This window comes from Vespa mandarinia, unplaced genomic scaffold (assembly GCF_050613455.1).
Source record: "Vespa mandarinia isolate Hongniang unplaced genomic scaffold, ASM5061345v1 scaffold_47, whole genome shotgun sequence".
NCBI lineage: Eukaryota > Metazoa > Arthropoda > Insecta > Hymenoptera > Vespidae > Vespa > Vespa mandarinia.
In genome coordinates, this window is record NW_028197181.1 from 268,609 (window position 1) to 283,444 (window position 14,836).

Genomic DNA, 14,836 nt, shown 5'->3' on the forward strand with positions numbered 1-14,836 from the left:
AGAAGCACAGAGACAGACCTGACGAATATCAGTGCAAACGTGACGCAATCCATTTCTCAAATGACCTGTCCGAGAATTATATTTAATAATTTATAAGCGAGTAGATGTGAAAAAAAATAAATTACAAGTAGAAGTAGTAATGAAAACGAAATATGTGCGATATAAAGGATTTTTAAGGAAATGTTTTAAATTTCCAATATATGGAAACTTTTATCTATTGAAGTATGATTAGCAATATGATACTTACATACATCAATATATTCGAGTTAGAACATGATTCTATAATATTTCTGAAATACCGCAACTATGTATAGACTCTACAAATACAGACTCAACAAATCGTATGAGAGATGCAATTGTTACACTTACTGATGCTACGAACTAAGTAGAAAATTACAGATTGCAAGAAAGCATCGAAACACATGAAGACACATCTGAAACAAGTGAACACACACCAGTCGCCGAATGGACACAATACAGACGCAAATCTGAAGCAAATCAACTCCAAACGATACGCAATTCAGTTATCAAATGTTCTACATTAGATATAAATAATTATTAATAGGAGAGCAAGTCCGAATAAATATGAATGACAAACAAAACTTGTGCTATTGAATAGTTTTCTATGAATTAATTAAGAATTTTACTATTTCGAATCTATACATCTGTTGAAGAAAGATTAGAAATTTCAAATAAACGTACACCGATATATTCGAATTTGAATCAGATTCAAAATATATTCTGGAAGCAACGCAACCCAGACTCAAATTATCCCTTGTAAAATATTTCTATGACGCATACAGACGTAAGTAATACGTAATAAAGAGTTAACAAAATGGCAACTGGAACGGACGCAGATTCAACAAATAGAATCAAGCGCTTCCCGGACTCAAACCAAACGCAAACGTGACAAACCTTATTCCCTAATTTTCTAACCGAAACTTATAAATAATAATTAACAGGTGAATAGATAAATATAATTTGGAATGACAGCGAAATAGAAGGGATGGTAAAGTTATCCTAGAAATTATTTTATTATTCTCGTATAAATTTCATACTTTCATCTTAAAGAATAACTTGTAATGTAAACTACATCTACTTCGACATATTCAAGTTTGAATCAGATTGAAATTATATTCTTCGCATTATGCAACGCAGAAAAAACCAAGGGATGTAAAATCCAAAAGGAGGCTTAAAGTATGAAGAAGGTAAGAGCTATCCAAAAGGCAATTGAAATGCAAGCACACACAAGTAATTCGATAAAACGATCAGCTGAAGCAAACCAGATGATAACGAGGCGCAACGCTAAACTCAAAGCTCCTATCCGAAAGTTACAAATAATTATAAAAAGTAGAACAAATAATAATAAGTAGGATGGTCAAGGAAATAAGTGCTATAGAAAAGTATTCCAAGTGTTAATTTTCAAATAAACTATACCATACACTTTCATCTGATGAGATATGATAAACAGTGTAATACATACATACTTTGTTACTATCCGATTGGAATGAGATTCAAATGATACTCTTAAAATAAATCAACTCACACGCAACCCTGACTCAACAATTCGAAAGTAAAATGAAACTAAGACAAAATCTGGCTCATATAAAATGAAACTAAGTGGTGAATAAAACGCAACTCGAATGCACGCAGACAAAATTATAACAAGCGATCGCTCATTAGGCGCAAACCAGGCGAAATCCTGACTCATACCATAGGTAAACCTAACGCAAAAGTGATGTAAACCTATTTTCAAAGTTCAGCCTGATATTTATAAGTAATAATTAATAAGATAGTAAATAAGAATTTAGGAATAACAAAGAAATAAATGCGATAGAATAGAACTCTAAGATATTATTTTAGAATTCCACTATCTATTACATCTATATCTGCGACCTGTTTGTACGGTGAAGTTTGAAAATACGTGTAAAATATACGTTCTTACATATTTTTGAGATTGCATCAATTTTTAAATTTATTTCTAAAATAATGCAACACAGAAGCAAATCAGACTTAATAGTTCGATTGTAAAATACAAAAGGACGCTCACGGATGCAACTAAAAAGAATCCAAGAGTAATCTAAAAGGCAACAGAAACGCATGCAGACAAAAATAAAGCAACACTCCTGTCGCAAACCAGACGCAAACGTGTAGTAACCCTTTTCTCAAAAGTCCTACCCCAAACTTACAAATTATAATTAATTGAAGAGTAAGTGTGTTAAAATAAGAAAGACAACAAAATAAGTAGGATAGAATATTTTTCTGAGGAATCATTTTGGAATTTTTCTATTTCCGATATATTTATATGATTAATTATGATTATCTATGTAAAATGTTCAAAGTTTAAATGGATAGTTTATAATAGAATTCTAAAATTATTTCTTAAAAGACATTTCTGTCGCATTTATTTTCTTGTCATTCATATTTATACTACTATTATTTAATACGTATGATACCCTAGAAGATCCTATGAGAACAGTGTTAAGTCAGGTTTGCGTTTTGCTTGCGTCTGGATCACTTCTAATTTGCGCTTAGATTGGGTTTGACAGTACTATTTGTACCTGCATGCGTATCAGTTGCCTTCTGGTTACCTCTTAGTTGCTTCTTAGTTGCGTCTAGAAGTGTCACAGTTGCATTTTACATACTACAGTTTGAATTCGATTGAATCTTTGTTGGATTATTTAAATAAATTTTTTTGAATAAGATTCCAAAACGAGATTTGAAATCATATTCAAAATAAATTCATGAAATAATGCAACGCATATGATCTGAAGTGATGTACAATTTTATCGCTAAAAGAAGAAACAAAGTAGTAAATAAAAGGCAACTGATGCGAATGCGGAAGCGACTTGTACAAGCAAACGAACTCAAAAAGCAAGCCAAACGAAACTAGACGCAACCGTGACGTAACCCTATTATTGAAAATCCTACCTGCAATTTATGAATAATAATTAAATACTAGTAAATAAGTGTAAGTTGGAATGACAACATTATAAAAGATATAGATAAATTTTCAAAGGATTTATTTTAGAATTCTACTATATCCAACCTCTTTATCTGTTGAAGTATGATTAGCAGTGTAAAGTATAAGCTTTTTATATTTTTGTGCTAGGATCTGACTCAACATATATACTTAAAGTAACGCAATGCAAATACAACCTAACAAATATAAATGCGACTATTATCTTTACAGAGGCAACTATGAAGTTACTAAGAGGTAGGAGAAAGGCAAGTAAAACGCATACAGGTACTACTTAATCAAGCAAACAAACTCCATATTAAAACGTTGTTGCGAAAAAGACCTCAACTAAACGCTACAATATTCTCTAAAATTTTCAAAAAAATTAATAAATTATAATAAATAGCAAAACTTTTAAAAATACAGAAAAGATAAGTCAATATGTACGGTAGAAAGTTTCTCTTAGGAATTATAATAAAATCATAATATTTCCAATCTATTTATATGTTTAAGTATGATAAGCAAAATGTATGTACATATATATGTTAGAGTTGGAATTACATACAGAGAATGTTATCAAAATAATGCTACCAGGTGCAAGCCAACCTCTGTCAATCGGATGAAAAATGTAATTGTGGCAAATACAGATGCAACACCGTAGTAACTAAGAGTAACTGAAACGCGTGCTGATACTAATAAAATATGTAAACGCACACCAGTAGCAAACTTGACACATTCTATACGCAAAAGTGATGCAAACCTATACACAAAGATCCAACCTGATACAAATAAATAATTATTAATAGGATAATAATTTAATGTACATAAGAAGGACAACTAAATACGATCGATATAAAAATATTCATACGAATTATTTTAGAATTCTACTATATACAATTTATTAATGTTTTGAGATATGATTAGGAAAATGTACGTAAATATATGAATGTGAGTTCGAATCAGATACAGAAGATATTCTTAAATTGACACAATACAGATGGAATTGCAACAAAGAAGCGACTGAGAAGAAAAAGAAATGTAAGTGTAACAAACCGGACACAAATAAATCAGGCAGACGCACCCGAAACGCAAACCAGATGTAACCCTATTCTCGAATATTCTAACCGAAACGTATAAATAATTGTTAATAAAAGAGTAAATAAGTTTAAATACGAATGACAACGAAATAAATGCGATGATAAAGCTGTCAAAAAAATTAATTTATTAATCTACTATACTTATTCTATTTACCTGTTTCTGTATAACCGGAAAAGTAAAATGTATGTATTTTGATATATTCAAGTTGGAATACGATCCAAAATATAATCCACTGATTACGCAACGTATACATAAACAAGTGATATAAAATACAACTGTAAAGCTTAAGACGCAACTAATAAATGATAAAGAGTTTTCCAAATGGCAATTAGATAGCATGCAGACCCAAGAAATTCGGTTAAACGTAGAGCAGACGCAAATAAGAAGCAAACAAGATGCAACGCCACTCTCAGAGGTCCTATCCGAAAGTTATATATAATTATAAAAAGGAGAAAAAATGGGAATAAATTGAATAGGAAACGAAGTAAGTGCTATAGAGAAGTTTTCTGAGGATTAATTTAGAAATCTAAATAAATATCCAAACCTTTTATATGCTGAAATATAATTAGCAGTGTAACATGTTCGTATTTCGTTATATTCGGATCGTACTCTGGTTCAAATGATGCTCGTAAAACAACGATACACATATTCAACCCTAAATCAACAAATCGAAGGTAAAATGCAACTATGACGTTTCTAGGATCATCAAAGAAGCAACTAAAAGGTAACTAATATGAAACTGAAAGGCATGCAAATACAACTAAAGCTGGCAAACGCACAACAGGCAGAAAATAGACGCGAGAATGAGGCTAATCTGATGTAAAATAAATGTAATCCTATTCAAAAAGATCGTACCCGAGACTTTTAAATAATAACTATTGAAAGGGTAAATAAGGATAAACAGTAATGATAACGAAATAGGTGCGATAGAAAAGTTTTCTAAGAATTTACTTTAGCATTCTACTATAATCAATTAACTTATACGTGGAAGTAGGCTCTGGTCTTCTTCTTTTCTTTGTTTTTTTTCTATTTACACTTAACGCAATTATAAAAGATTCACTGTCACATCTTTGTTGGAGAAAGGATGGTCTGGCTTTAACGAAGGGTGTCTCATATCCTGCATGGAAAGCGTGTTGTCACGTATTGTTTTATTAAACACATATTACACTTCTTAGTATCTTTCGTATTGCTGAAATTAAACAAGAATAAAATATGTACTAATTATTGCATTTCTATTACGAGGTCTACGTGATATTCTTCTCAATTGGAAAAATGTTCAGCAAACCGATTACATTTTCCTGAATATATTTTAAAAGCAACCATGTCTAAATTTGTGATCGTAACTTCTTATATGTTGTGTGCTTAACTACGAATTGTTATATGAAAACTGTTTATAATGGAGCAATCTACCAATTAGTTGAAATCATCGAGGACGGCACAAATGCTTGTCAATCTGGTATCCAATGTACGAATATTTATCGTTGCTTGTCTATTCTCTGTACACCGCAAAAACGTCTGGAATATTATTCACCGTGCATACTCTCGATATATTTCTCGATAAACTTCGCGCCAATATTTTAATGTATGTAAATATCTAATATAATTAGAAATAAATACTATTTAATAAACGGTTATTCACTGAAACCATGTAAGAACGAACAAATTTTAGCGAAGGTAAAAGCAGAACATACGATTAATAAAATATATATGATTATGCTGAACACTTTCAGATAAGAAGAAATGTAACGTAAATGAAAAATTAAATTATCAGTACTCTTCGGCAAAAATTCGAAAGGTGAATATTAAGAACAGCCGTTGACAGGGTCAAATGCTGAACACAACTGAGAACGATGGTAGGTCATATTCATTCTATGTGGCAACAACCCGAGCGTCGAGCAGTCTCGTCTTCGCTTTTCGTTTCTCTTAACTTCGTCTTATTCTCTCTTACACCGATTCTGAAAGTTTCATTATCTAGTGTTGGTGAAAAAGAGATGGTCGTGCTGTGACAAAGGAAATCTTATTTCACACAAGGCAAGCTTGGAGCAACGTTTTGTTTTAATTTTTTCCACAGTGGTCCTTTAACGAAATAATTTTTTATACGATCAAGATATTAAATTAATTACTAAGATAATTAAGAGCACATTAAAATGAATAAAACTAATAAGATGACGCAACTTTTCAGAGTATTTATCTAAGAAGTTATTTTACAATTCTTTTGCGTTTAATCATTACTTAACTTAATGTAATATGATTAGATTTGTAAAATAAGAGTACTTTAATGTCTCTTAAGATATTAGAAGGAAAAATTATGAAAACGCGTAATGACATGCAACCATTGGCACGATAGTACTTTCATTACATAATTTACGATTAGATTTCCCAAGAAATAACGACGTTAATCTCACTACGTGTATGTTGCTTTATATGGAGTTTCACGCGCTAACGCTGACTCAACTCTAAAATCCACCTACCGCGATATCGATGCTCGATGCCTTTCTGATTGGGGTGCTTTCGATTTGCCCTACTAACAGGAAATGTAGTGGACCGCTCTTTCTGATAGCTGTCCGATATCCTCACCGTCAGATATAACGGATTATTAAGCACGACCGTTCGTGCTTTTCGAATTTCAGGCAATGAAAGTATAATCCTTGTTAGGATTTTTAAACACTTCAGCGATACTGACGTGTGTGTTAAAATAAAGCTGACTCTACTATAAAATTAGCGTTGGCGAGATAATCTAATCGAAATTTCAAGGAAATAAAACGAAGTCCACGATAGATCCTTCAATCGCATCCGAACGCCCAACCGATAGTTACAATAATATTGATTCTACTCCATAATAAGCTAATAGTAAAACTGAAGATAATAATCACCATTTATATTTGGAGACATAATAGGTGATGAACTTGAAGTATATTTTAGGGAATATTGCGTATTTCTGAAAGGATCTGTAAACAATGCGAATAATATGATTCAAGACATTGGGAATAAGATAAATATCGTTGTTTTGAGTTAGTTAGCAATTCGTGCCATTATGTCGTACCAAAATTCGCACAAGCAATCATTATTTAGCAGAATTTTCTTTTCCTAGATTTGTATTGAAACATTAATTCTATATTTTCTATCGTTTTAACATACTATGAATGAATTCTCATCGTGACTGTGATAGAATTACAAAATTCTCTTTGTCTCATCGTATTTATTTACCTCCAATGAATGTCGAATCCTACACCATAATGTTTCATTATGTTTTTTTATGGACTTTTAAGCCTAAAATATTAAAATTCTGTCTAAATAATTAGGGAGTTATATTATCACCATGTTCGAGTAATAATATAAATAGAGGCATTTCTCTTTGCCCTGTTTTCTTCCACTTTTATTCATTTTTTTACATAATATTTCATTTAATTCCAGCCAATTGAGCGTAATGCTTTATCTGGTTTTACAATGTGAATATAATATGTAGAACACGTTCATTCCAGATATAAATATGTAGTTTAGTATTATTGTCAAGACTGTGGAGTCAGTTGGTAGCAGCGATGAATAGGAATTGTTGAGTTAACAAAGTACAATGAACGTTTCTAGCCAAACCAATGTTAAAAATTGTCAATAACAAAAATTTCGATGATCTGCAATATAATCTTCATAAGGTATGAAAAGAGAGTTAATCATAAGAAAAATTACAAGATATATGATTATTTATTTACTCATTCAAATGTCTGAAGGTGTTAAGGGAAGATTCAATAAAGGTGTGTAGAGATTAAAATGTAACGTATCCTGTTCCACAAAATGATAAGAAAGGTGAGAGAGGAAATTTTATAATGTTAGTTCCTGTATAAATGCTACAGGAATGCAAGACTTTATGAAACCAAATGATTTTAAAGAGGCGGAATGGTAGTATATGTATTTAATCTACGACTAAGCAGATTCAGTAGATTTGATATAGAAGTAAATTTAAACATAGCAAAAGGAAAATATGTTTGTTTTAGAATTATACAAATTACAGTATGATCAACAAAAATGCATAATTTTCAATCGTGATACGTTTCTGGGAGCTGTAGCAGTGAATGCACCAAAATCATAAAGTGAAATACAACGTAATATGAATATTTAAAATGCCGAACAATATCTTAAATTGGGTATCAACATTTCAGTCTTTGTACAAAGTAGGTCCCAAGGAACTTTTTAGGATAAAAATTCGATATGCTAAAGATGAAAATTGAAGTGGAAGTTCTTTTTTTAATTACGATATAATAAAACGTACTTTACCATTGATTAAAATACATAATTATCTTGTTTTTTCTAGTTTATACGATGTTGTCATTTAGCAAATAATTGCCCAATATGAAATAATATTAATTTCATTTTATACACGTGGAGAAAGTTACGGAATTTGTCCCGCGTGCTTTGCTCTCAGATGGGCTCATTGTAAAAGCGTGGAAACTGCTATTTATCAATATCATGTTTTTAGTTGTGATATACCAAGCGCAGTAATTGTCATATTAAAATCAATTTCATTGCTTTTCTCGATTACCACAAAATCCATTATTAATTAATCATTTGTACGCAGGATGGACAAGAGTCAGATTCTTTTTTTAAATCCTTCCACTGAACACAACGATCAATGATAAATTCATTAACAGTGATTGACCATAATAATTATGACTCAGGCGATGAAGCATTTAATTCTCATGTATTTATTCATGAAATTATCGTGGAAGTAAAGGGGGAAGATGGCAAAAATGAAGTAGTACAGTTCCTAAGGATAGGAAGTATTTCAAAGGTAGGATTAATTTAGTTACGCATAGTTGTTTGATTATACAACTAGTATCCAGTAAGCAACGCTGTATAATTATTGTAGATGAAACATTTATTGGTTTTCCTGATAACACTATACATGAGGTGAAACATAGCAATATGCGTTAATTTGAAATGGTATACAGTTTTAATATGACAATAAATTGATATAAAATTGATATAAATAATTATACGACATCAAACCATTTCTTCTGCCTGTTTATCTACTAAATATTTTTAATGGACATGTATATCGTATTTATAATAGTTGTTGTTGTTACATCAAGTTAGCACTGACTCATCATTCCAGGATCGATTTTACCATATATGTGACCAGGGAGATCCAGCTAACCCAGTTTTGGAAACTCTTAATATAGGGTTATCAAGAGAGGGCAAAATATTCATTAAAATAGCAGTTGATTCAGTTATAAAAAGTACCAGGAAATTAGTTTGATTCGATTCTCCTGTTGAAGTATTTCCAAAAATGATAGATTTTGGTACTTTAATAAGAGATATTTAGTACAATAATTGTTCTTATCTCTAAAAACGTAAATTGCTTTTCACATCCAATAGTATTCTTATCATTACACGAATTATTAGCATTATAAATTTTTTAAGACTGACTTTTTTCATACAGATAATATCTGGCGATGGAATTTCATTACGACGTACAAGGTATAGAAACATCAGAAGAATTGATTAGGAGCAGAAAAAATATTGCTCTTTAATGAGCTTCAAAAATATGCGTCGTCACATTAAATCTCACGGTGAGAATAAATTCAGGTCTTTAAAATATTACGATATAGTATTCAAATTTTATTATAATATAATGTAATAAAATTTCCATAATGTCAAAAATATATATTTTTATTTATGCACCCATAGATGGAAATGAACAAATGTTATGCTGAACAGGAGAGGTATCGAAAGATTTTTCTGCAGATGAATTGGCAAGCCGTGGAGATGTTGGAAAAAAATGATAACCGACCGATTTTTTAATATTACTTACAAAGCAAGGAATTTATGGAACATAACGCATAGAGGTATGTCAACTTTTAAGTAATTGATTCAATTCCCAAGAGATGATGTACAAATATAGAACGATGATTACTAGGTTTATCATATTAGATTAATTTCCCACCATACTCCACCACTTTGTTTTTACCTTGTTAATGAGACATTATGTATGATATATAATGAAATGCGATAATGTTAACGAAACGTATATGAAATAAATTAACAGAAATGTTACTGTGAATGTGTTATATGGAGGGACATAAACGAAATTATTCCAGTGCATGATTTTCTCAAAGGGACTGATGGTTTAGGCCAGGATTCTTTGAACAAAATACATAAAGTTTATGCAGCATTTAAACTAGAAGTTGCATATTGCCAAAGTTTTAATTCTTAAGTTGCTAGTTTATTGTAATTTTTGTTAATAATTAATTAAAGCAACCTAAACATTTTTGCATCATACATTTATCATAATATTATCGATTAATTTTATTGCTTGATATTATTTTACATTAATTAACAAAATTTGCGCTTTTACAAATGCCGAAAACAAACATTTGGCATCCTGATAAGGTGAAAGTACAATTATAGTATACGAGATTAATCTTAAGACAGATATGATAATCTTAACATGTAATTTTATCAATTGAAACGTTTGATAGAAGTTAGTCAAATCATTTTCATACCCAATACCGTGATATAAACATATCTTCTCTAATTGTGGTTCATTAATACTTTTCTCTCTTCAGGACCAACTTTCCGAACTTTATATACATTTCTGCATTCTTGGTGTTGAAACAGATATATTTGCAGCACAATGGTTATTGACTCTGTTAACAACGTGATTTCCATTGTATCTTGTAATCCACATTTTAAATGTTTTCCACTTTCAAGGACTCGACATTATCTTCCATGTAACTTTAAGTGCATTGTTTATAGTAAGTTGTTCTTCGCTTATACGTCTAGATAAAATAATCATTTTTTATTGCAAATACGATTATCTTTTGTAATCTATTTACTGTTATCCAAAAAGGAGTTATTACAAATGGATTTTGAAAGAATTTTAAATTAGTTTAAAGTGCATTAACCTAACCGTTGCAGAAATGTAGAAATAACACGTTATCTAATGGAAATGGCCTATTGCGTTATATTCAAGAAATTGGAGACATACGAAGCAGAATTCATAATATTGAAATGTAACTTTATACATTATGCTTGAACGAATTGATTATGTATATAGATATTTATTAATATTTCTACTGTCCTTTCGAGCAATCATACTTGTTTTACACATTACCACAAAGCCAATATCTGTCAGTGTGTATTTCCACTCTATAATGAATAAAGAATTGTTTATTGGATAGGTTTGACATGTACAAATAGTTTCTTTAATATAGCACTTTATTAATGAAGACAATTTTTCAAGAAACTTGTCAGACAATATTTGTGATGTGATAAATATTAATTAAGGACCCCCACCAACGTATTGAATTAGAATATAAATTTAATGTTATATTTTTTTTCAAATATAACGTATAACGTATGTAGCACGTAATCTTGTTGTAGTAATTCTACTGATTCAATTGATATATTTTCTGTGCATATGTGGGAGTTTATCCGTACGTTTATGTTTGTAGGTGCGCGTAAGCATATATTGTACGCGGTTTAGGTAATGTATTAAAATGAAAGTTATGGTTTTATTCACGTAATAATATATTTTTTATGTGACATAAAAATCTACAGACAAAACATCAAAAAAGTTTTGTTTATATTGATATATTTTATATATTTTTTAAGTTGCTATTTGTGAAGGGAAACAGTTGAATTTCGACATCAATTTATGATAAGTATCCAAAGTGAACTTTATATATAATTTCTAAAAAAGCTGGTTGTGGTAATTCTTTTTTAACCTTACTTTGCATAATCAAATGTTTTGCCATTGTCAATGTATATCTCTGTGCTCTTCAATAAATATTATATAATCATATTATCCATACTTTATATATACATATAAATTTCCACTTAATGCACATGGTGTTATAGCAAGTTTGGTTTTGGGAAAGACATTTTTCTTTTATGTTGAATATTTGTTATATTATAATGTTTCATTTTGTGTGCTTATACTTACAACATACTTATCATTGTTAATATTTTGACGCAGGATTACTACTGCTTCATATTTATGTATTATTTATCATATTATAAATTATTTATCATAACTGAAAAATAAATTATCGTTTTAGTATTTTGTTTACTTCTATCATCCTTGTTATCCTACAATTAAGATATGAAAGCTTTAATTTACTACACAAATAGCTGCATGAAAGTTTATGATTATATTAAAGCATTAACACTTTACTAGCTGATTTGTTGCAAAATTATTTTAAATTACGTCCATAATATTCCTTTTATTATATCCCTTAAAAAAATATAATTAACTGAATATTATTAATTTTAAATATGGGATTATGGAGATAGAAAGGAAGAAGTGGAAATATATGGGTAGCGTTACATAATCTAATCTAATCTTTCTCCGCATGAGCCTTGATAAAATTAAGAATCAATAATGCCCCTATAATGTAGACTAATGATATTGCTATTCAATTGCATCATCGTTAAGATGCTTTATTGTAATCGATTGAATATCGGTAATGAATGTAATTTTTCAAAAATAAGTTCTACAATAATTCATAATAACTTTCTATATTATTTATTAGAATTATATAGATAATGTTGAAGAAGTTTTATCTCAGTTTCAAGAATATTATCTTAAAATATTATATATAGAGGAGAATCATAGACACTACATAGATAAAAAAAAAATAAAAATTACGTAAATTATTTTCATTCAAAGAGCCAAGAAAATGCAGATGAATGCAATAATGATGTGGCACAACTGAAAGATATAGTTGCAAAAAATGAAGAAGAAAGGCAAAATTTATATCCCGAGGCTGCTCAATTTAAAGAAATCCTGGAAAGTGACGTAAAATGAGCCGATGCCAAGTGTTGTTGTAGTAATATTAATATTGCTCAATACTAATATTGAATTAATCATTTTTCAAAATGATTAAATACATTTGAGTAATGATGAATCTTTTGTAAATGAATTTGTCAACGTTTGGAAGATGCCTATAAAGGTGCAAACGCAATATTAATTCAATTACGTGTCCATAATGTTTTTCAAATACTATTTAATTTGGTAAATGTAGAAATCGTAATAAAGCATAAGACACATTCTACAAGCTAATGAATCAAGATGTTACAAATGCAGATCATGCATAATGAATTCGTCCAGTATATTAAAAGCTAAAGCAAATATTTTGAAAAATCGAATTAACCTCACTCTGGAAATAGGCACGATGATTAAATCCTTGAGAATAATATAAGGTTTGTTTCAATTTACATGATACTTCCGCAGAATGGATGGAAATCTATACCTCCTTAAATTCATATAAATCAATAAACGAATAATAAATATACACAGACAAACAAACGCGCACACAGTCACACACACATACACACTTATCCATGTACATATTATGATAAAAATTAAATGGAGAAATTTAAATTTTTTGTCTGTTCGACTATTAAAATCATACATGCTTTGAGTTCAGATCGGTGAAAGCCAGATCGGTTTCTATTTATAAAAAAAAATATATTTTATTGTACGAAAGGACTTAAAATATTAAATATTTTCTTATAAAATTAAATATAGAAAATTAATTTTAATGAATAAAATTAAGTTAATTATTATAATATTTAGGTAGGTTATTAAAATTATTAAATTATATTAATAGTATAATTATAAATAGAATTAATATAAAAATGTTTATAAAATATATAGTTTTATAAAATATTTGGGGTATTAAATTCTTATAAAAGACGTATTTTTATTTTAATAATATTATTTTTGATAACAATTGGTATTTTAGTAGGAGTTGCATTTTTTGTATTATAAGAGCGTAAATTTTTAGGGTATATTCAGGATCGGAAAGGTCCTAATAAAGTTTTATTTTTAGGCATTTTTCAGTACTTTAGAGATGCAATTAAGTTATTTGTTAAGGAAAATGTAAAATTATATAAATTAAATTATTTACTATATTATATAAGACCTATGATTGGATTTTTTATAGTTTTGATATTAATGATTGGGCTACCTTTTAATGAAAATTTATTTTGTATGAATTTATTTTTTTTATATATAATAAGTTGTTTAAATTTAGGAGTATATATTATTATAATAAGGGGTTGATCTTCAAATTCAATATATGTAATTATAGAAGGAGTTCGTTCTGTTGCACAATCTTTATCTTATGAAGTTTTAATAATTTTAATTTTTTTTGTTAAACTTTTTTATGTTGAAAGATTTAAGTTGATTGATTTTTTAAAGATTCAGGAGGAAATTTTAAAATTTTGATATGTAAATTTTATAGTTTGTATTATATTATTTTTAAGTATAGAAGCTGAGTTCAATCGAATACATTTTGATTTTATTGAGGGAGAATCAGAATTAGTTTCTGGGTTTAATATAGAATATATAAGAAGTAGATTTAAATTGATTTTTTTACGAGAATATATAATAATTATAATTTTAGGTATTTTATTTATATTAATATTTTTTGGATATATAATATTAAATTTAAAAAGAGTATTTTTAGTTTTAATGTTTATAATTTTAATAATTTGAATTCGAGGGTGTTTACCTCGAATACGATATGATAATTTAATATATTTTTGTTGATATTATATTTTAAAGTTAATAATATTAGATTTATTTTTATTATTTATTTTTAAATATTATTTATATTTGATATATTAATAAAAAATTTAGGGTATTAATTTATATAAATAAATAAAAATTATTAATAAAAATTAAGTATAGTTAATTTTTGGTAATTATATAAATAAAATAAAAGGAATGAAATATAATATTATAATATGTTTTATATAAAATTATTATAATATAAA

At 28.6% G+C, this 14,836-nt stretch overlaps 2 pseudogenes; both read left to right on the top strand.

Moving 5' to 3' along the window:
* Positions 1-1,199: 1,199 nt before the first annotated feature.
* Positions 1,200-10,265, top strand: LOC146872123 (rab GTPase-activating protein 1-like; annotated as a pseudogene).
* Positions 10,266-10,400: 135 nt separating this feature from the next.
* Positions 10,401-12,908, top strand: LOC146872124 (rab GTPase-activating protein 1-like; annotated as a pseudogene).
* The last annotated feature ends 1,928 nt before the right edge of the window (positions 12,909-14,836 follow it).